The sequence below is a fragment of the Melospiza georgiana genome, chromosome 30 (assembly GCF_028018845.1).
Source record: "Melospiza georgiana isolate bMelGeo1 chromosome 30, bMelGeo1.pri, whole genome shotgun sequence".
NCBI lineage: Eukaryota > Metazoa > Chordata > Aves > Passeriformes > Passerellidae > Melospiza > Melospiza georgiana.
Window position 1 is genome coordinate 507,736 of NC_080459.1, and position 24,021 is coordinate 531,756.

Consider the following 24,021-nt stretch of genomic DNA (forward strand, 5'->3'; position numbering starts at 1 on the left):
AGGTCGAGCTTGAAATGAATCTTCTCAGCAGAGGTTGAGATGCTCTTTCTGGATTTTTCCCTTGAGAGTGCCTGTTTCCTTTCCTTCTCGGGCTGGGTTTCAACAGCTGATGGCTGTGGCGTGGCTGCTTGCCAAGAGCCCACCTGGGTGCCCTCTTGGAGCCCACCAGGGACGCCAATGTCTCAGGGTCTCTTGCTGCTCAGAGTGACCCCAAGAAAAGTTCAAAGTCTCTTTTCCCAGCCCGGCGCTTGAAGAAGGAGTCAGGGCTCTTCATTTCTCAGCCTCAAGGTTGTTTATTTTATCTTATCTATAAAAAAATTTTCTCCTGCCCTGCCGAGGTCAGCTCAGCAGGACAGTCTGAGGCACTCTGCCTGCCCCCGGGGCGGTGTTATGTCTTTATACTAAAAACTGCGTGTACAATGTTTACAATTACTTTCCAATACCTATCACCTATGTTAGACAGTGAGCTTCTACTCTAAACCAATCGGTAAGTGCCAACATCACAGCAGAAGATGGAGGCCAAGAAGAAGAAGGAGAAAGGCTGGACACACCCAGTTCCCTCCATCTTGCCTCCTGAACCCCCATACCAAAAACCCCAAAATCTACTTTTCCACCCTGTGATAACTTCACTAATATTCTACCTAAACTGTTGTGGCCTGCTGATCTTCATATAAGGTTTGTAATTTGCTCTACGGGTCATAATCAAATCTACTGGTGTTTTGGGCTCTGTGCCAGGGCTTCTGAGCCCCCTGCCATGGGTCCTGGCCATCCTGGACTGCCAGAGGGATGTTCTGGGTTCCCACAGGTCTCTTCTTAGGTCTTCTACAGGTTGGTTTTTTGTTTCTCTCCTTCTGCTTGTGCTGGAAAAAACCCCCTGCTGGGACATCTCTGCACCCTGGCATCCTGGGCATCTGCATAGGGATGGGCAATGTAACAAAGGACTGGCTGGAGGCCTTTGGAAATGGGAATTTATGGACAGGTGGGATTGCTCAATCTGACTGCACTGGGCCCTCATGCAGGACAGAGCTCTGGATCTCCTTCCTGCTTGGCAGGGTTCAGTTTCCAGGGAGTGTGGGCAAGGACTGGCACTCACCTGCACAGAAAGGCTTCTGCCTTTTGTCCCTGTAGCTAAGCCCAGGGTAAGATTCGTCCTTTAGTGCTCAAAGAAAGGAAAGGAAATCCCAGAAGGGATGTGCTGTGTCTTTGAAACCATTACCAACTGTGAGGAACACCTCTGCTAGAGTAGAACATGTCTCTGGGCAAAGAAGGTCACCCCTCTGACCAAACTGATCCCAGCCCAAAGGCCAGGCCTTCTGCTGGGCTCTGGAAGGGGTTCTGCAGGCAGTGTGTTCAGGGGAGAGATCTCCACTGGCCTCACTTCCAGGGATAACACATCCCATCCAAGGACCCCAAGGGTTCCCAGGATGGCCACAGACAAGAGCAATGGGATCCAGCACACTTACTTAGCTCTTTGAATAGTGCTTCTACACCTTTCTGAGCCAGACAGCCAGCAGCCACAGACACTGGACATCAGGTGCACATGAAAATAAAATCAAAGACAGGGTATTTAACAAGGACCTTTCCCCAAGGAAGTCCAGGGCTGCACTGAGCAGGTTCTGGGGCAGAACACATCCCACAGCTGGCCCAGGAGCCCCATGCAGTGCTGGGGGGTTCCTGACCCTCGGGCCCACTGAGGCTCTCCTGGGCCAGGGAGCTGCCTCAGCTGCCACAGCACTCGGGCACCACACAGGTGCCTCAGTCCCACCAGAGGACAGACACCGACGAGAGGGTGAGACTCTTCTGCCACACACCAGGAGTGGAGAGGAACCTCCCAGGCCCCTTCACTGTCCCTTGGCACATTCATTTCAGCCTGACCCTCAAAGCCCTGCTCAGCAACATCCCCCGCTAGAGTAGGATGTGTCCCTGGTCAAAGGAGGTCACCCCTCTGACCAAACTGATCCCAGCCCAAAGGCCAGGCCTTCAGCTGGGCTCTGGAAGGGGTTCTGCAGGCAACGTGCTCAGGGGAGAGATCTCCATTGGCCTCACTTCTCTCAGGGATAACACATCCCATCCAAGGTTCCCAAGGATGGGCACAGGCAAGAGCAATGGGAGCCATGAGTCCACACTTACTTATGGACTCAAATTGGCCTCCTTGGTTATGCTGCCATGAACTGCCTTTTTTTGTGGCCATTAGGTTCACCTGAAAACAAAAAGAAAAATGAAAAAGAGGAAGCTTCACTATGATATTTCCCCTTAGGTTTTAAAAAATGCATTTAAGAGCTTTTTTGTGACACATATATCCCTCAAAATATACTACTCAAACCTCTGATTTACTCAGCGTTTTTTAATTTACTGATTTTCCTTTCCATCACTGTCCAAACAGAATACAGCTCTTTCCAAGATATTCAGTCCTTGCTTCTGGTCTCCCGTATCATTTTCTCTATGTTCACTCTGCAATGCAAGGGAAAAGAGGGGCAAAATCTCTGTGTTGAGCAACATCTCAGCACTAGAGAAGATAAGGCAGTTGATAAGATGTTCTGTTGCACTCCCAGCTGGTCCCTAACCCATCTTGTCTGCCCTGGAGCTCTGAGAATTCTCACAGACACACACTTCATCGTCCTTGGTAAAAATTAAGACCTTCTGCTTTTGCAGAGTGCAGAACCTGGTGTTCAACCCCAGTCATATTTCCCTTAGAGGCAAGGGACCATTTTCCATTCCTTCAGACTCAAATCCTGGAGGTTATCCTGACCAGCTATGAAGAAATCTATGGTGAAAGGACAAGTGACCTTGGCTGGAGTCGACGCAGGAGGTGTCCCGACCAGAGAGTAATTACCACTCATTCCATGATGCAGAACGCATGAAAGACACTTTATTATTTGTGTACAGTATTAAGAAATATAGAGTTTCTATAGGAACAGTAGTGGACCTAAGACCTGATTGGTCTTAAGGTGAAAACCTCTCACACTATTGATGCACTATAAATAGTACACTCTAACAAACCATTTTTATAAACAATGGTTATAGAAAGAGAGATAATAGTTTGATTTTTTTTTTTTTTTTTTTTGCTAGGATTGTTAGGTTCAGTTTGTGAGAAATTGTCTCTGTTCATTCTTTGACTGAACTGAGAATATTTACAGGCTGGCTGCCAAATGCCCATCAAACTTCTCTCACTCCCCCTCCTCAACTGGACAGGAGGAAAAAATACAACTGAAGAGCTCACATAAAGCCTGGGACATCCCTCTCCAGCTGCCACCATGGGCAAACCAGACTCCACTTAGAGACGATTGCTTTGCTTTCTCAGCAATTCCCAATAGAGCAGCAAGCTGGGTAACAAAGACAAAACTGAAATCATCTCACTCCCACTCTCCCCTCTCCTGGCTGTGAACACACCTGGTGCAGGTGGCTGGGGCAGCTGCAGTGCCTGATGCAAGCTGAGCTCCAGGTGGGAGCCCCAGACAAGAGCTCATGAACTGCCAACAGAGCCCAACAAAGGGCACCAAGAGTGGTGGCACCGCTGGGGAAGGGACACCGAGAGACCCAGCAGGAGCTGAGGGCCCGGGAGGAAGAGCCAGACTCGAGCCTTGGGCATCCAGACTGAGGGGATAAAACTGAGGGGCTCCCTTGCTGGGGGAACAGCTCAGGCTGTTCCTGTGTCACTGCACTGGGAATAAATGGCTTTATGGAATCAGACAGCTGAGACTGCTCTGGGAAACCTGGGCTGGAACCAGGGAGGACACAGGGGCTGGGTGTGGGGAGTCCAGCAGGGCCCATTGGGGCACTGCAGCCACTGCTGTGGAGGGGCTCCTCCCAACACTGAACACCTCTGGTGGCTGGAGTGTGATGGCCAGAGAGCCTTGGGAAGGGTCAGACTGGGAAGTTTCCTAAATATCCTCTTCTGCACAGCTGGCTGCAGAAAGCAGGGCCCTGCTGACCCTTCCAACAAAGCTGCCTGTCCCTTCTGAGCACATCCATCAGAGCAGCAGGGACGAGGTGAAGGCAGAAACAGGGACTGCTCAGGAGTGAGGAAAGGTCTGCTCAGAGCACAACTCACTGCTGTGCTCTGCTCTCCCTCTTTCTTGCACTCCATTTCCCTGGGCTGTCTGCTCCTTGGGACTTTCTGTTTTTTTGGCCACGTTCCAGAGGAGGAGGACCTGGACTGAATTAAGGGACCCTTTGCCAAAAGCTGCTGCATGTCCAGAAAGCTTTCCTGGTGTTCAAGGAGAGGATAGACCCAGGTGAGGAAAAGAGGGGAGGATTAGAAATAGAGAAATGCCGGCAGGGACCCAAGAGAAGTCACAGCCCCAGGGCCCATGGCTGTCCCACGGGTCTAACTGAAAGCATCAGACAGGAAATGCCAGGGGTGATTTCCCAGAAATGAACCCTGCTCCATCTCTTCCCACTACATTTTGCTGTTTTGCTCTGGTCTGAAAGGAGGGAAAGCATATAAATGGCAAAAAATGCTCATAGTTTGAGGAGTTTTCTCCTGAAAGCAGAGCAATAGCGTGATGGCTTCTCAAACAGTAACAATGAGTAGATGATGTGCACGTGGAGCTGTCCTGGATGTACCTCTGCCATTGATCACTGATGAGCACAGACATTAGCTCAGATCACCGCTCATGGAAAGATGGTTGTGCTTCCAGGCATGGGTCACCCCACTTCTCACAGAGACACATTGTCCTCTCTGTCTCTCATATTTGGAAGGAGCCCTGACAACTGCTTTAGACAGGAGAATTTTCAGCAGGGCTAGAGCTGCAATCCTGAGCCAAAGTGGAAGCTTTGAGGTGGAAAAAGAAAATGAAGGAGGAAAGACAGAAGAGGAGAGGATAAAGGAAAAGAAAATGAGGCACTGCAGGGAGAGAGGAGAAAGGTAAACAAACAAAACCAACCAAAACAAAGAAACCAAGCCAAAAGAAAACAAAAAAACTCACAAAAAACTCTCTTCTGCATTGTCAGTGATATCTCTTGCCCAGAGACCAACAGAGTCTGGTCCACCAACAGACGCCCAAAAAATTAGACATTTTGAGTTATGCATTGAGTCTAATACAACATTAATAGCAGCATGTGAGTTAAATCCAGGAGCATTGTATGAGTGGTGGTGAAATCTCATTATGCTTTGTCTGGGGTGCTAAGGTGAGCTATTGTTTTAATATTTATATTTTATATTTTTAAGTTCTACTCACTCCATGAAATAATTATTTATTACATATTCAGACTAAAAATTTTTCCTGATCACCCAAGATCAAAGAAACAAACATTAGGCCATAATGTATTCATGGCATCCAGGCTGGGCCTAATCAACATGGTACTTACTTTTTACTTTTCTCCCATTTAATGTGTAGCAAGAGTCATAGCAACAATTTTTGCTATTGATCAAAAATAACATTAAATAAATAAATAAGGCCTGAATTGACAATTTTTTCTCTATGTAGGAATGAATTAGGAACTGGATTAGTGTCTGTAGACTGAGGGCAGGAAGGGACAATCGACTTTGAATGGGAATTCTATGAAATATTAACTTTGTGGTCTCCCTCCAACCCTTCCTGACTGGTCCCCCACCCTCTGCTGCACTGCTAGGCCTTGATGAGACAAAGACACTGAAAGCCCTGGGGGCCCTGGAGGGCAGCAGGGCTCCTTCAGGCCTCAGCAAAACTCAGTGAAGGCCCGAGGATGGTCCAGGGAGCTTTTCCCACTCTATCCCCTCTGGCAGAAGTGATCTCAGAACTTGAGGGCCCTCAGCAGTGCCCAGCCCAGGGACGGTCACTGCCCGAAAGGCCTTGTGAGGAGGGGGTGTCACTGCTGTGCATGGCCAACAGTGATTGCACTGGCCTTGCCCAGAGGGGCAGCTGCAGATTGCTGATTGCTCTGCTGCAGACAGTTCTGTTTGGGCAGGGTCATGCTTCTGTTGTTGCAGACACTGATATTCTTTAGGAAATTCCACCGGGACTGAAGGACAGCTGGAGGAGGATTGCCACCCCAGGGACCTCCAGGGCAGTGGTTCCTGAGTGCCACAGCCCCCTGTGGCTGGGCAGGTGTGGTGTCAATGTGCTGGGCAGGGATCAGCCCTTCCCCTGGCGGGGCTCCTGCTCACACAGCTACGGGTGCTGCTGCCTTGTTTGGCTGCTGGCCCGTGTGCTCCCTCTCCCAAGCGCTGCCTTTTCACCTGGAGCTCAGGATGAAGGGAACTCAGGAAGCTCTGTGGGTCAGGAAAAGCAACTTGGGGAGCTTCAGGGCTCAGGAACACCAATTTAATGAACTTCAGGGCTCAGAAATTCAGTCTCCAGACACTTGGGGCTCAAAAGCAGCAATTGAGGATACTTTGGGGCTCAGTAATATCATTTCAGGGCACTTTTGGCCTCAAAAATTGGTATTTGGGGACGTTCACAGCTGAGAATACAGGAGTCTCAGGAGCATTGGGGCTCACCCACCTGGCAACGTTTTTGGGACCTGAAACAGCATTTTGGTTCAGAAATACTGATTTAGGGAGCACTGGGGCTCTTAAACACCAATTTAGGGACACACAGGCCTATGAAACCCTGATTTGGGGAGTTCAAGGCTGAGAAAAAATCATGTTGGGAGCTTTGGGAATCAGGGAGAGTGATTTGGGGATGTTTTCAGAGCAAAACCAACAATTTAGAGAGCTTTTGGGCTCCAAAAAACCAATTTAAGCCGATTTTGGGCTCTGTAGTCACTATTTAGGGAGCTTTGGAGCTCCAAAACAGCGATTTATGGAACTTTTGGGCTGAGAAACATCAATTTCGGGAGCAGAAGGAGCAAGCCCTGAGGAAACCCAGGAGCAAGGGGCAGGCGCTTACCTGGGGCAGGTCTGGGAAGGAGCCGCTCCGTGCTGGGAGCACTGCTTAAAAAAGGAATATATACAGGGATATATACAGCTCACTAGCTCACCCGTTCCCGCACCCACGGGCTCCTCCCTCTCTGCCCGCAGCTCCTTTCCCAGTTTTACACCGATTTCCCCTAAATGAGGTTTCCCCGCTCCGGCCAGGGAGCGGTTCCTTGGCTGGGGGTGGGAAATGGGCACAGCCAGCGCTCCCCGCCCATCGCTCCCGGAGCCTCCCTGGCTGGGATGAACCCCACGGGCTGATGGCACACCAGGCACAGGGCGTGAGTGAGGGGTGTCAGGGCTCTGGAACATTGATCTGGGAACTTCATGGCTTAGAAACCCCTGTGTCAGCAGCTTCGGGGCCAGAATGGTGAGCTCAGGAGCTTTGGGGCCGAGAATTAGCAATTCTGGGGGGCCTTGGGGCTCCAGAACACTGATTTTGGGAGGCTTTTGGCTCGGGGAAAAAAAAATATTTAGGGAGCTCCGAGTGTCAACGAAAGCAATTTAGGGCTATTTTTAGCTCAGAAGCAGCAATTTAGAGAGATTTCGGGCTGAGAAACATCAATTTAAGGATATTTTGGTGTCTGAAATACCAGTTTAGGGAGCTAAGAAACACTCATTTAGGGAGGATTTGGGCTCAGAAATATCAAATAAAGAGTTTTTGACCTCCCAAATAAAAAACATTTTTGGGGAGGGTTTTGCTCCTGAGGGCTGGAATATAAGTGTGGGGAGTCCTGGCAGACTGACTATACCCCAAACCCACCACGACAAGTGCTGTGTGCCTGTGGTGGCGAGAACAACCCCTGGATGACTGCAGACAGACCCTGTGTCCCATGTCACTGCCTGGGAAACTGTCCTGAGCTTGGAAATGGGTGCTATGGGCACAGGTGCCCCATGAAAGAATTTAATCAGAGTGTGGTACTCATTGCCAAAGCAACCTTACAGACACCTGGGGAAGAAGCAGGCACCGAGTGGATTTAGGACATCCCCTGTGATGGACCCGCCTCTGGAATGATGGAATGGGCTGGGGAGGATGACAGCGAGCAATGGGTCCTTTCGGGACTACAGCTCCCATCATGCACCGCGGCATCCACTGAGCGCCATTGCAGCCGAGACTTCATCTCCCGTGATGCTCTGCGCACCGTAGAGCGTCTTTGTAGCCGGACCACCATCTTCAATATGCCCTGCGACCCCAGAGCCCCGACATAACCCGTTCCGGCCGTACAAGTCCCGTCATGTTCCGTGCCCCAAAGGGACCCATAACGACTCTCCAGGTGTCCCCCAAGGGCTTCCCGGCACCATAGGTTCCTCGCAGGTGCCCCCTGAGGACCCGAAGTGGCCGCCCGCACCCACAACTGGCTCCCCGGACCCCCAAGTGCTGCAGTGGAGCTACTTTCGGGACTACAGCTCCCATCATGCTCCGCGGCGCTCGTGGCGTTTGAATGCAGCCGAGACTTCATTTCCCGTCACACCCCGCGCTCTGCAGGGCGCCATTAGCGCTCTGCCTTCACCCCCGCGCCCAGAGAGCCCCGTTAGAGCCCCCCAAGGGCCTGCCCGGACCCCGAAGGGCCCCAGATTCCCCTCCCTGATCTCCAAGGGCCCCCCTGCATCCCCAAGGGGTCCCCTGGACCCCGAATTGTCCCTCAGCATCCCTGAGTGCCTTCCCCCACCCCCCATTTCCCACCCGGCTCCCCCAAGTGTTCTCCCGACGCTCAAGTTCTCTCTGAATTCCCTCCCCAGACCCAAAACTGTCCCAAATGTGCCCCAAAATTATCTCTGAGTAAGCCCAAGTGCCCCCTTGAACCATGCGTGAGAAAAACATGATTAAAAAGATTACAAAATGACTAAACATAGGGTGAAGTAGCAGAAAGAGGGTAAAAATTAATAACCAATAGACGTGAATTAGTGAATGAAGGGAATTGTGATACTTAGAACCAGTTACCATTAATTTTATTGGTTGCTAAACATGCATAGATTTTTGATATAAATATAAAATTAGGTAATAAAAATGAAACAACTATTATTACAAATAAGAAATAAATACAATAAGTACATTTAATTGAAAAAATATTAAAAATAAAGAATAAATTCCATTAATTTTTTTTATATTTTGGGATGTTAGTCCCAGGTGGATGATGTCAGACATGGTGAGGCTGGGGATGAGGAGCAGGTTGTCCAAACAGAGTCAGCTTGCAAGGGTATCATTCTTCTCTGTGCCCAGACCTCCTAAGGAGACATTCAGCATCAAGATCACTTGGGGAATACGTCTATCAGCTCTTCAATGAACTGAAAAATAAAAAACAGTACTCATGATTAAAAAACTAAAAATCATGAGGTGAACTTTGAAATCTTCCTCCTGAACAGAACTCCAAACTGACTCCAATCACTGCACAAGCCCTGGAGACTCAAAGACAATGGAAGGGAGACAAAGACCCCCTGAGGGCATTCTGTATTTTCATGATCCCCATGGTGGGTTTGGAGCTGGGTCCAGGAGCCTCAGGCACAGAGAGAAGGATGAAGAAGCTGCTCAAGGAGTCAGCAGCAAAACTCCAAGTGCCTTGGAGCACGGCTGGGCCCCAGTGAGGGCAGGGAGTGCCAAAGGCTGCCCAGGGACTGCTGAGAGCAGATCCTTGAGGCCAGGATTGCAGGGAGCCCAAGGCTCTGAGCAGGGAACTGCAGTGCTGAGCAAGGCCTGGGCTGGTTGGGGGAAGCAGAAAGGCCAAGTCCTGAGCCCAGCCTGGGACAGCAGGGCCTGTCCCTCACGGCTGGCTCAGGGCTGTTTGTGGGCCAGGGGGATGTAAAGGGCAGCAAGGACAAATGGCATAAACCTGTGTGACACTCCAGATCCTCATGGAACTGAGGGGCCAGTGGGACACTGTGGGAAGTTGTGGAACCAAGAGGATTACTGTGGCACTGTTGGGGCCCGTGGAACCAAGGGGCCAGTGTGACGCTGTGGGTCTCATGGAAACAAGAGGCCATTGTTAGCCTGCAGGGCTGCAACACCCCAGAACACTGAAATGCTGGGGGTAACCAAAGGTTCCTTGACTCGAGTTTGGTGCACAGGAGAAACACCAACCAGATATTATCAACATGGCCAGATGCAAAGAATATTCTTGATAGGAAGGGACCCAGAAGGATCATCAAGTCCAGCTCATAAGTGAATGGCCCACACAGGGTTGAACCCACAGCCTCACTGACACTAGCACAGTGCTCTGATCAATGGAGCTAAGAGGTCAAAAGGACCCAAAATTTTACTGGCAAAATATAGACAATCAAGGAACTTTTGCAAAGGGTTTAATACAACATCCACTTCAATATGAAACCCTTATCATAGCATTAAATTCAATAACTTAGCAAATTGAATCTAAAAACCTTTATCCGTTAAGATGTTAAGTTACCCAAAAATGTTCCAGCTAAGTCGGATTAGAAAGAGAAATAGCAAACAACAGAAAGACAGAAGATCCATAGAAGGTCAAGGACATGCACATAGGTACCAACTGCTCAGGTTCCAGCATCACTAACACAGAAAACCCCAGAAACAGGCAGGATCCACATCCTGGGCTGGCCTCGTGCTCTGGCTTTTAACCCCCTGGGCCCTCATGGGCCCGCCCCTGGGGTGGGACTGCCAGTTGCTCATCCAATCAGAGCCAGGGTAGCACCAGCTGCTAGTGTGTGATTGATTGAGTAACAGCTGGGCTAATCAGAGCTGGGTCAACATCACCCCCCCCCTGCTGTGTGATTGACAGCTCTGCCAGGCCAGGGCTGGGAGCGGGGCTCTGTCCCACCACAAACCAAGGCCTGACCTGGCCCTGGCCCCACACGGGCATTCCGAGCATCCCAAGGTGTCTCGGGACATTGATCTCATCCAGCCTCTGACAGCGACCACGGTGACACTACGGAACCTCATGAAACCATGGGTCAGTTGTGACAATGTGGGTCCAAGATCACCACGGTGAGACTATGGAACCTCACGGAATCAAGGAGACCATTGTGCAACTCAGAGGCCCTATAGAAGCAAGGGTCAATGATCAAACTGTGGGGCCCATAGGAACAAGGAGCCATTGTGACACAGCAGGACCGCATGGAGCCATGTGGGCCTCATGAAACCAAGAAACCATTGTGACATTGCAAGACCTCATGGAATCAAGGGGACCATTGTGACAGTATGGGACTCCATGAAATCAGGGGAACATGGAACAGTTCTGCCTGGTTTGGCCTCCTGGGGGCTGTCTGACAGGTCCCACTGAATTAGCCATGCCAAGGGCCACTTCCCATCTGACCATGAGGCACTGGGGCTCTGTGCTTTTATTCCTATGGAAAAGAACTGTCTTTCTTGTCTAGCCTCCCATGGCTGAAATTAGGATTCCACCTCTAAAATTCCCTATATCCAAGGGTTGCTCCCAGATAAAATCTGCTAATACAGTCAAGTCTGGCTAGCCTTGGCCTCTGGTCACTGCCTCTCATCTGCCCCTGCACATTGGGGCTCACTTGTTTCCTTCCTATGGAGACCATTTTGACACTGCGGGGTGTTGTGGAGCCAATGGGCCATGGTGACATTGCAGGCCCTTGTGGAGCCTGTTACACTGTAGGAACTTGTGGAACCAAGGAGATCATTGTGACACTGTGAGTACCATGGATCCATGGGGCCATTGTGACACTGTGGGGTCTTGAGGAAACATGGAGACCATTGTGACTTTTTTGAGCCTTGTGACATGCAGGGGCAATTGTGACACTGCAGAGTACCATGGATCCAAGGGACCATTGTGACACTGTGGGGCCTCGTGGAAACAAGGACATCATTGCGGCTCTGTTGGGCTGCATGGTCCCAAGGGGCCAGTGTGAAGCAGCGGGGCTTTGTGGAACCAAGAGGCCATTGCTGCATTTCAGGGCCTCGTGGAGCCAAAGGGCCGTTGTGATCCTGAGGGGCACCGTGGATCCATGGAGATCATTGTGACATTGCAAGGCCCCATGGAATCATGGAGACCATTTGTCATGATCCGTCCTAGTGAATGGATGATGTGATGGTTCGTAGGGGTGATCTCAGGGTGCAAAAAACACCAACACGGCACAGGGGATTTGCAGTAACAATCAACAAGTGCAATTTTCTTGAAATAACCACAACAGAAAAGCATTGGTGAGGGGAACCAGGGGAACAAAGAAGAAAATAAGGAAAAGAGGGAGAAAGAGGAGGGGTGGGTTATAGCTACCAAACATGGTGCTGTGTTATCCTTCGGGATCCAGTCGATGGAGTCTGCCAGGCCACATCCAGGGAGATCTTGGAGGCACAGTTCATCTGAACCCCAAGTTATACTATTTTTCATTGGGGGAAGGGGGAATGAATTTCACAAGCGAAACAAAGGTCTTCAGGGGGAAAGAATAGTATTTGTTCAGGGGTACACAAAATTGAGCCAGGCAGCAAGCGAGAACCATTGTTTTCATGGCCCAGTGCCTGCACCTGTGCTTGCTCTGGGCAGCTTTCCTCCCCGCCTCCTGCACATCTCCCTCGAGTTGGGAGGGTTTCAGTCCCAGTCTCTGGAAGAAGGTGAGAGGGGGCCTTCTCACACAGGGGTTTCATGTCTCGGTTCCTTGATGAAGAGGCCTACATCTCTACTTGTCTATCACGATGGTTGGGAACAGGCTAGAGGGGTCTTCTCTTAGAGGAGGGACCACGCTAAAGCTCAAACCAGCCAGGCCAGGAGGCAGAGGGAAATTCCAGGACCATTGTTCAGGAAAAAGGGCATGATGCTCCTTCGAGTTCAGTGTCGCGTATAGAAAACAACACCTCTAGAAACAGTGAGCTAAGAGGCACATGATTTTCCCTCCCCACTGGTTCAGCAGTTTTTAATTTTTCGGTGGTCTCTCTTCATGGCAACCGTGAGGCAAAAATGAAGGATATTTTGGACAGACTCTCACATGGCCTCAGGCCCAGGGCCAGCAGCCATGGCCAAAGTGCTGCAGGAGTTGGCTCTGTCAGGGCTGTCTTGCAGCTGCTGCCCATCCCTGTGCAGCCCAGGCTGTCCCTGCCCTGCACCTCTGTCCCTGCAGGCTGTCAGCATCCCCTGGCTGCCCCACCTGGCTGGGCCCTTCCTTTGCTGGCAGCTCTGCCTCCTGCCTTCCTCTGCCTGCCCACACAGAGCCTTGGGCTGCTCCAGGCTACAGCTGGGGACCTGTTGCACCACAGCCCTGCCCTGGCAGGGAAATTCCTTTCTCCTGGTGTCCACTCTGCACCTCCCCAGCTGCTCTTGGTGCTATTATGTCTTTTTCAGGCTTATTCCCACTATGAAGAAAAACTGCAGCCCCTCTGAAACCAGCCTTCCATCCCTCCCAGGCTACTCCTGTTCTCTCCTCAGTCTCCACACCACTGAGCCCAGAGCCTGCAGACTCCCCCTGCTGGTTTTGTGGTGAGGCCTCCAAAACCCCATCCTGGGAGATTTTTGGGAAAAAAATAAGGTCTGTGAAAATGGAAAAATTGTGGTCAAAGTTATTTTCTCCCAAATCTTGCCATGCCATGACAGAAAAAGGGTCAATATCTTTAAACTGAATGAGGGTGGATTTACATTTGTTAGAAGGAAAAAATATTCTACAATTATGAAAGTGGCATGAAACTGCAGCTGTTTTTCTAGAGAATTGGATGCCCTATCCCAGGAATTGTCCAAGAGCAGGAGCTTTGTGCAGCCTGACCCAGTGAAACCCTCCCCACCCCAAGAACAGAATTCCCGTAGTGTGTGTTCTCTGCTGTGCTGGGTGCCCTCACAAGGCTTCTGGCCAGAATGTCTGCTGAGGGCAGCCAGGCTGCTGCAGGGGCAGTGGCCTCACAGCCATCACCATGGCAACCCTGTCCCCTGGGCCTGGCTCTCCCCTTTCCTCTGCCCCTGCCTTGGCTCTGCTGGCATGAAGAGTTTTGTCATTAATATCTTGTCCCCGAGGTGCTGGGGCCAATGGCTTCCCATTCAGGCTTCTGGAGCAGAAGTGGCTTTTCAAGCCCAGCCAGGAATGAGCCCTGAGGCAGCAGCTCTGCAGTAGTGGCCACCAGGCCAGGCTACCAAGGGAGGCTTCTGGCCACGGCCTGCAAGCAGCTGCTGCTGCCAAGGTGCCTTTGGTGCCTCAGGCTCTCCCTGGCACAGCTCCCAGCACGGCGCTCTGCCCTTGTGCCCGAGCCCTTCCCTGTGCTGGGGCTGACCTGGGGCTTTTCCTGCAGCGGGACCTGCCCTGCTCATGGCACAGGAAAGGCAGTTCCTGCTGGAGCAGGAGGCTCTGCCTGCAATGGGCTCCAACAACTCCAGCAAGGCCCTTCAAAATTGACTTTGACTTCAAAATTGCTGCCTAGAGCAGAATATTCTAATTGTTAGAGGTCCAGTGCTGTGGAGGAAATAACTCTGATCAAGATCTTTCTGTCTAATCATGATCAGAATCAATCAGAGCTGTATTTCTAGAAATCTCTCAGGTATTCCATCATTAATCCTGTGGGACAAGTTCAATTCCCCCTGTCCAATCTTTTGCACCTTTCTCAATGTCTGGGGCTGGGATTGGATCCAGCCACTCCCAGTCTCCTCTCTGAGAAGAAATTTTAGAAGTCTAGGGGTCCTGGAGTGTTTTATGGGTTCTGTGGTGGCTGCTGGGTGTCATTTCTCCATCCCATGACTCAGCAGGAGTTTCTTCAAGAAAGAAACAAAGCTTTTGCCTGCAGCTCCCACTGTGCCCATGACAGGAACCCCTGTGAGTGTCCGGGACATCCTGGCTCTTTGGCAGCCTGGGGACTCCTGGGATGTCACCGTGGAGCCCCCGTGAGTGCCTGTGACAGATTGGTGCCTTTGCAGCCCAAGGTGCCCTGGGATGTCACCATGGAATGGCTGTGACTGCCTCTGACCACAGGGCTCTTTACCACCCCCCAGAAAACCCTGGGAGGTCTCCATGGAGCTCCTGTCTCTGCGTGGGACATTCCAGGTCTTGAACCTCCTGGAGACTCCTGGAATGTCCCCATGTGTTGCTATAGGACATGAAAGAACACAAGCACACATCGCTGTTGTCATGGTGAAAAAAAAAGGGAAGTTAATTTTCTGACTCCAACATTTATATTTTCCCAAGAGTGACAGTGGATTGGAGGGTGACAGTGCCACCTCTCCAATGACACTGGACAAACCAAGAGTCCATCAACTTTCTCCTCCTCCATAAAGGAATGCAAAACAATGAGTTATTTACAGCAAGTGTGTGAGAAAGTTCACTACAAGAATGTCAATATCTTAGAAAATCTTAAATCATCAGGGCGCCTCCCATGGAACCCCTCTGAGTGCCTGTGGCAACTCAGTTCCTTAGCAGGCACCCATCACCAGAACCCATTGCTCTGGACAGTTTCCATGGCAACCCTCCCCAGCCCCCTGTTGCTATGGTCAGTCTCCTGGCAGGGCCAGGAAGAGGGACAGGTGTCTTCCAAGCATTAATGACAGGGAACATGGATCACCAGGGCTCTTCCCAAAGGGGATCCTCCAATGGGGGATGAAGCTGGAGCAGTGCAAGAAGCTTTTTCTGCAGTGGAGGCATTTGCAGGGCTTCCCTTACCAGTGCCTCAGTTGGTGTTTGGTCAAATGAGAGCTCTGGTTGAAGCTCTTTCCACACTTGGGACACTCGTAGGGCCTCACCCTGGTGTGGATGCACCAGTGGGTAACAAGGCTGATGTTTTCTCGAAAGCCCTTCCTGCACTCAGGGCAGTTGAAGGGCCTCTCCTCTGTGTGAATCCGCTGGTGCCTGACGAGAATGGAGGTGGTGTGAAACATTTTTGGACACTCAAGGCACTTGTAGGGCCGTTCCCCGGTGTGGATGCGTTGGTTGGTGTGGAGAGTTTAGTTCAGGCATGGCTTGAAGAAAAAGGCCATGAAGCCATGCAATTGACAGAAAAGTAACAGGTAGCTGTGAAGCAGTTCCCAGCCTGAGTTCTATAAACAATTAGACTCTCTCAGGCATCACTGTATAAACAATAAGGTTCTCAGGCAGTCTTCCCATAACAAGTGTAACACCCTCTCTGGGAAAAGATGGCACCCTGAGAACAGATGTGGAAGTTTTGGGAACCGTTCATATCACAGTGGGAACACTGGTTTTGTTTTGTGTAAACAATCGACGGTGTAGTAAAACAAAAGGTGTGGTTAGAGTTTTCTCTGTTAGCCTATCATAAACCTGGATTTTGGAATATGCATGAAGTTGGTTAACACTATTATTTAAGCTGGCTGATCGATCAACAAATTGAGTTCGATGCATCAAAGGATTGGTCGTTCTCCCCTCACTTCAACAGGTTGGTGACGAGCTCAGAGCTGCACCTGAAGACTTTCCCACACTCCAAGCACTTGTAGGGATTCTCCCCATTGTGAAGCTGCTCATGCACCACCAGCTCCAAGACGTGGCTGAAGCTCTGTCCACCTTCCTGGCCCAGGGTGGGTCTTTCCTCCTCATAGCAATCCAGGCTGAGTTTGGTGCCCCTCCTCCTGAGGGACCTCTGGAACTTTTCCTCTCCATTGGATTCCTGCACAGTAGAGGCGCTCAAAGTGGCCTCTTCCATGAGGTTCTGCTGTGGGGATTTGTCCTCCCTGGTCTCCATCCTCAGCTTCTTGCCTGCGGGTGGAAGGAAAAGGACTGGATGAGATTTGCCTCTGTGCCACAGGGAGGGGGAAGGAGATTCCCCCAGTGCATTCCTAGCAGGATGGCGTTGGCAGTGGGGCTGTCCTGCAGCTGGGAGCCATGCTGGGCTGGGAGATGGAGCAGAAGAGAGGGAAAAAGGGGCACTGACATCCTCCTCACCTGGGTGTCTGGGGATATTGTTGCAGTTTGAATAGACAGGTGTCTGAAAAAGAAGGCAAGAACCTCCCTTAAAATGGAAAAATGTAAACAACCTCCTTCCGAACTCTTATAATTTTGAAATTATGGGGCTCTAGTGCAAAAGATATGGGACTAGGAATAACAGTTCTATAGCAGGAAAATTAAAATATAAATGCAATAGTACAAAGAAAAAACACTGACAGATTCAGAATGCGACCTGACACCATGTGGGGCACAGTGGTGGTGGCAGTCCCAATAAACGGTGGCTACAGTCCACCTGCAGTGACTGGTGTGGCTCTGTTGATGCAGGGATCCGGTAGGAGGGTGGAGTTTTCCTCTGAAGATCTTGTGGTGGTGGTGTTGGGCCTGGTCTTCCTCCGGGAATCCAGTGGAAAAGGCTGACTCTGGTCTTCCAGCCCTCTGATTGTATCCAGGTAGGAATGCTTGGCTCCTCCCTCTGGGCGGAGCTTCTCACAATGGGATGATGGAATTTTATCAGACCTGCAGTGGCACTCAATGGCCCCTTAACAGAAGATATCTCCTGGGAGGGAGGATTGGTTGTGGAAAAGATAAAGAAAACTGCCCAATTAACAGAAGGTAACTGCCCCATCAGATAGGAATAGAATACATGCCCCATGACCAACCTAAGACAGCTGGAAAATGCTTTGCAGCATTCTGTGTCTCTGTGTCTGTGTGCATTTTACACTCAAAATCCCCTAGATTTCCAAGAGGTTTTCCCTGGGGTTTTGTCTTGTCCCTGTGTCCCTCGGCTCCTCCCTGTGTCACTCTGTCACTGTCACCTCCACACACCTCTGAGCCCACTGGCACCTCCCAGGTTTGCACTGAATCCCTCCCTCCTGCCCTCCAGCACCAGCAATGCCCATGGCAGGGAGCTCAGAGCAGGAGCAGCCAGGCCAGGGCTAATGCCAGGATCAGGAGCACCTGGCAGAGGCAGGAGGAATCCCCCATTCCAGGGGGTGCAAGGGGGGCACCCGTGTCCCCTCCTAGCCCCAGGGTTACAGACCAGGGAGGAGATGCCTCAATTGCCTCAGCTGAATTGCTTCCCTCAGCCCTTGGCCCGGGAAGTCTCTGACTGGAGCACAACCTCTAGAGGAGAGTTCCCACAAGGAAGAGAAAAGAAAGGAATTGTTTCTTCCCTTTCTCTCATCCCTGCCCCTTGTGCTGATTTTCTTGTCATCTTTTAGCAAAACCAACAAAAAAGCATCTGGAATGAGGTGTTTCCCAGGGTCAGTTCCTAAATAGGGCCAAAGGAAGGTTTTCTGCCAGGGAAAAAGTGACAAATGTGGGATTTGTTCAGACAGTTGAAAACATGACAGTTTCTAAGCACTGGAAATCCACAGACTATAAAAACAGAGTTTGCAGTTGTAATGGTCTCTCCCTCCTCCCACTGATTTGTCACATCCCAACTCCAGAGGAGCAGATTATGGAAAGAAGACCTGCAAGGACTGTTGGAGGCCTAATCCCAGAGACAGGAAGAAAAGAGTTACATTGGGAAAAGATCTCCAGTTGTTTTCCTATCATAATGACCACAAATAGCTCTGTAGTCCATGTGCAATACCCAGATGAAGAGGCACGTTCCTGGTTTTTAATGCCAATTTGCAGTACTTTGGAACATCTTTCTGGATGAGAACAAACCACAGGCCAATAATTGACCCACTTCAGTTCCCAAATCAGAAATCATTCAACTTCTACCAAGATGTCTTTCTCTGCAGATGTCACAGATTGCAAGGCAAGATGGATTCTATTTGCCATCTGTATGGCAGTTTTCCTTATCTCTTCCACAACCACTCCTCCCTCCTGGGGGGACATCTGCTGATAACAGGCTATTGAATGTCACTGCATGGCTGGTAAGAACTACAGCATCCCATTGGGAGATGCTCTGCCCAGAGGGAAGAGCCAAGCATTCTAGCCAGATAGAACCTGGAGATTCTGGAATAGCAGCACAGCTTCTCCCCTGGATTTCCCAGAGGAACAGCAGCTGCCTCTTCTTCCACTGGATCCTCAGAGAAAGACTACACCCTTTTCTACAGTACCCCCTGCTCCAACAGAACCTGACACTCCAAGGAGGACTGCAGCCACATTTCCAATTGGATTGCTACCAGCACCCTGACCAACAGGGTGTCAGGTTGTGTTCTGACTCTGTCAGTGTTGTTTTAATTTACTGCATTGTTTATTTTTTCCTTTTATTTTCTTCCCTATGAAATAACTGTTATTTCCTGCTCCCATACTTTTTATTTTTTGCCTGAGAGCCCCTTAATTTAAAATCATAACAATTCAGAGGGGGAGGGTTCACATTCTCCATTTCATGGGAGGCTTCTGCCTTCCTTAGTAGACTCCTGTCTTTCCAAACCAAGACAGCAGGACAGAAGGCACTTTGATTCCTTTTGTCCCAAGTTTCTCCTGAGTTCATGACTTCACATGAACTGGAATGGTCCCAACAGCACAAAAGCAGCCGCAATGAGCAGAATCAAATCCCCAGGTCACCATTAAATGCACTCGATCCACGCCTTCCACAGCCCAGCAGCAATTCCTGCCTCTGCCCCCAGCTCTGGCTCAGCCTGAAGGGCATTGCTCTGGTGTGTGTGGGGCGGCTCCTGCAGGACACAGCGCTGGGAGCCGCTCTGTGTCCCACAGCTTCGGCATCTCAGGCGCCGCTCCGCAGCTGCGGGGCTGTGCCACCACTGCTCCATGGCTGCAGTTCCTGTGCCACCACGGTTTCGTGGCTGCAGTTCCTGTGCCACCACGGTTCCGTGGCTGTAGCTCCTGTGCCACCACTGTTCCATGGCTGTAGTTCCTGTGCCACCACTGTTCCATGGCTGTAGCACCTGTGCCACCACTGTTCCATGGCTGTAGCTCCTGTGCCACCACTCTTCCATGGCTGGAGTTCCTGTGCCACCACTGTTGCGCCTTTTCCATGCTCACTCCACTGCTGCTCAAAAGCTGTGCTGTGCTGTTTCACCACGGTTCCTCAGCTCCTGCACCACTGCTCCACTGCTGCTCCAACACTGCTCATCTACCACTGTTCCACTGCTCCTTCTCTGCTCCACCCCTGCTCCCCTGTTGTTCCTCAGCTGCTGCTTCTGTTCTAGCGCTGCTGCCACAGCTGTGGTGTCACAGAGAGAGGAACTTCAGGCAGCAACCACTGTGGTGTCACAGAGACTGGGACAACAGGACTGCCACAGCTCTGGTGTTGTGCAGAGGGGAATGTTGGGGTGGCTGCTGCTGTAGTGTCATAGAAGGTACAACTGAGGCTGCCACCACTGAGGTGTCACAGTGAAGGGAACGTTGTGGCTGCCACCACAGTGGTATCATACACATGAGAATGCTGGGGCTGCCTCTGCTGTGGAATCATAGAGAGGAGAATGTTGGGGCTGCCAAAGCTGCGGTGTCACAGACAGGGGAGTCTGGGCCTTCCACTGCTGTGGTGTCACAGAGAGGGGGACTTGGGACTGCCACAACTATGATGTCACAGAGAGGGAAATGTTGGGGCTGACACTGCTAGGGTTCCACAGACGGGATTTCTGGAGCTCCCACCGCTGTGGTATCATAGAGAGGGGAATGTTTGGGCTGCCATCCTTGTGGGCTCAAAGACAGGGTAATCTTGGGGCTGCTACCCCTGTGGTTTCCTACAGAAGTCAATGTTGGAACTGCCAACTCAGTGGTATCACAGAGAGGGGAATGTGGGGGAGTCACTACTGTGGTGTCACAAGGGGATCATTTGGGGCTGCCACCCCTGTGGTGTCACTGAGAGGGCAATATAGGGGTTGCCACTGTGGTGCTGTCATAGAGAGGAGAACGCTGCGGGTGCCACCTCTGTGGTGTCACAGAGAGGGGAATGCTGGGGTTGCAATTTCTTTGGTGTCATAGACAGGGGGACATTGGTATTGCCACTGCTGTCATGTCACAGACAGGGGAACTTTGAGGTTGCCACCACTGGGATGTCACTGACAGGGCAATGCTTGATCTTGAACATCTGTGGTATCATAGAGAGGAGAACATTGGTGTTGCCACCACTGTTGTGTCACAGATATGGGAACACTGCCAAACCTCCCCTGGTGCTGTGCCCACTCCAGTGCTGCTCCTCTGTGACACTGCAGGTACTCCTGGGGACATTGTCACACTGCAGTGCCTCCTGGGGACATTGTCACATTGTGACAATGGGACTATAGGGGCCCTGTGACACTCCAGGGTCTTGTAGAATCCATGAAACCAAGAGGAGACTGAAACTCTGGGACTTCATGGAACCATACATTGTGATACCTCAGGGCCTCATTCTTTCCAGGAATCCTTGTGATACTGCAGAAATAAATGGAACCAAGGGGACATTGTGACACTGTGGAGTTCATAAAACTGAGGGGATGCTCTGAGACTCTGGTGCCTAAAGATGCTCGGGAACCGTTGTGACACTGTGGCTTGTGGAACCAAAGGCACGCTGTGACACTGTGGGGTCTCATGGAATCCAGAGGCCCTTGTGACTCAGTGAGGCCAGTTGGAACCAACAATCCATTGGGATCTCCCAGAACCTTGTGGTGTCCAGGGATCCTTGTGACATTTTGGGGCCTCGTGGAACCAAAGGGACACTGGAACACTGTGTGATCTCAGGGAACCAAGGGGACTCAGAGACACTGTGGGGCCTCCTGGCTCTCAGTCACTTCTGAAACTTGTGTCCATCTACAAGAGGGCAAAACTCAGCAGCTTGAGCCTGTTGATCCAGAATATTCCGATCTCCATGGAGGGTGTTCTTGCCAGCTATGGTGCTTTGTGTTCTCTCTGTGCTCTCTGGGGTAATTGCATCCTACAGGAGACCCCAACAACTCCAGTAGCTGACACCACAGAGCCTCCTGTGGGGTGCGGGCAGAGGCATCTTTCACTCCATTATGTTGCTCAGAGCCCATCCAAGCTGGAATGTTTCCAAGGATGGGGCATTCACTGGCTCTCCACCAAGGCTAACGGTGAAAGCAAGGCACTGGGGGAGGCAGCAGGGAGAGCAGACGCTGTGCTGAGTGAACGAGGGAAGAGGATGAATGCAGAAGGCACAGCCCACCAGGAGGCCAACAGGCAGAGCTGTGGAGCCTCCCCAGGTGAGGGTGACCTGCCCAGGGAGTGCCCTGCTGCCACCCAGGACTGTGCTGCCACCCTTGGCAGAGGTTATTGCCCAGCAGGATGTCCCCTGGTCACCTGGGGCCGTGCCACTGCCCCAGGCAGGAGGGCACTGTCAGCTGAGTGTGCCGTCCCTGGGCTCAGTGCTGGAGGTGCCCCGAGCAGCCTGGCTGTGTTAAATGAGCAGCCCCTCTGTGCCCTGCCGTGGCTGCCAAGATTCCTGAAAGGACTGGCTGCTGTTCAGCTGTGCCCTCTGCTGCCCCTTGTTCTGCCCTGCTGGCAGAAACTGCCGCAACCGCCCAAGAGCAGCGCGGGTTGTCAATGGAGCGCGCTGCTGCCGATCCAGAGGGTGGAGAGATGTCATACTGCAGAGTCACATTGAACAGGTACTCTGCCACTCTGCTGTGCCTTGCTGCCACAGCTGGAACCCCAGAAGCAGCACTTGGTAGCAGCAGCGAGGCGCTTTGCCCCTGCAGCCGCTGCAAGGCACCCAGCTGCCACCACTGTGAGATGCCTTGCTCCTGCAGGACAGTGCTTGGCCATGGAGCGGGGTTTGCTGCCCCTCCACCAGGCCTGCCATACCAGCTGAGATCTCAGAAGCAGTGCCTGGCCCCTGTGAGATTCCAGCTCCTCTGTGCCATGCGGCTGCCCCTGTAGCCATCTCTGCCTGCAGTGGAACCACCTCTCTGTGCTTTGCTGTGACTGGAAGCGCCCCTACAGCTGTGCCCAGCCACGGCGAGACAGTGCCGGGCCCCGGCGGGAGAGCACCCTGGCACTGAAAGGGGGCGCCTGGCAGAGGAGCCATTCCTGGCTGCTATGGAGCTGCCCGTGCCTGTTGCCAAGCTATCCCTGGCTGCTGTGAGACTCCCAGCTGCTGTGGAACACCTGGCTACCATCAAGCCGTATCTGTTGCTCCATGTCCTGCTGTCAACTGCTGTGAAAACGTGTCGGCTGAGTGGTTCACATGGGGAAGGTCACCAGGGGGGTCACCAGGTGGGTGCCCCACCTGGGCCAGCATCCAGCAGCCAGCTTAGAACTGGTGCAAACCAGGGGAATCCCACTGTTTAATTGAAACAAAACATCACAAAGGCCTGAGGTGGGTGTTGATGCAATGTGATTTCTGCCCAGTGCTCTGAATGTCAAAGTGAAGAAATTCAATGAAGTGCAGGCAAATGGCAGGTGCGACTATGAGTCTCCTAAGGCAGTTTTTGAGAGTATAGTTACAAACTGGGCATTGCTGCAGAGATTGCACCTCCTCATGGTCCTGCTGGATACCCTGTGTAATGTAACCCAATTGATCTCTGTCCCAGCACAGAGGCAGTGGGGAACGTTGGGCACCACAACTGAAGTGGTCCAGCTGGAGAATAATGGTCGTTCTCGGATGTCCCGGCCAGCTTTCCAGCACGGCTAGCAGTAGGTGGGCACTATCTCAATCTCCGTGGTTCGGGACAGCACCTAAGTCAAACGCTCTGTGCTATGACAGTAGCAGTACCTTGTGGTAGGACATGGCATGGCTTATGGCTACAGACAGCAGAAATAAGAAGAGAGCGCTCTCCGCTGTGGAGAATGCAGGTTTACTGAATCCCAGGGGAAACCGACAACCCAAGAGGAAGAGGGGGAAGTTGCAACAGCTTATAAGGAGGGAAGGACACAGGGGAGGAGTCAGTCCTTGGATGAATAGGATTGCAGAGGGGAGTGGGATACCAAAGATTGACTTAGGGAGAACACCAATGGGGATAACTTGAGGGTGGAGCTTCGGCCCCTGAGCCAATCACTTGACTCTCTAGTTAGATGTTTCTAGAGGGCTCCAGAGAGAAGGGTGGGAGCGCCAAGTGACGGACAGGGCACCAGGGAGGGATTTGAGACAGGGTACATTTATCTCCAAGGCGACAGGGGAGGAGCTGGGATAACTGGCAGCACAAGGGAGGGAAGGGAGAACCATGGCAGAACCATTACAAGATAGAGGGGAACAGAACAGTCCAACTTATACAGACCCAACACAACAGTGAGGGATTGCAGGACTGTTTTGATTCCTAAGTCAACCAAACCAGATCGCCTCAAGGAAATTAATAACTGGAGACCTATCCCAATCAGTTCCATCTTGTTAAGACTGTTCTCCAGGATTTTAACAGCCACACTTACCAAGGCTTGACCCTCAGTCCAAGGCAAAGAGGCTTTATAAGAGCAATGGGATGCTGTGAAAACCTGAAACTCCTGCAAATCATTATTCGGTCACAAAAGGAGAACACCATGGGTGT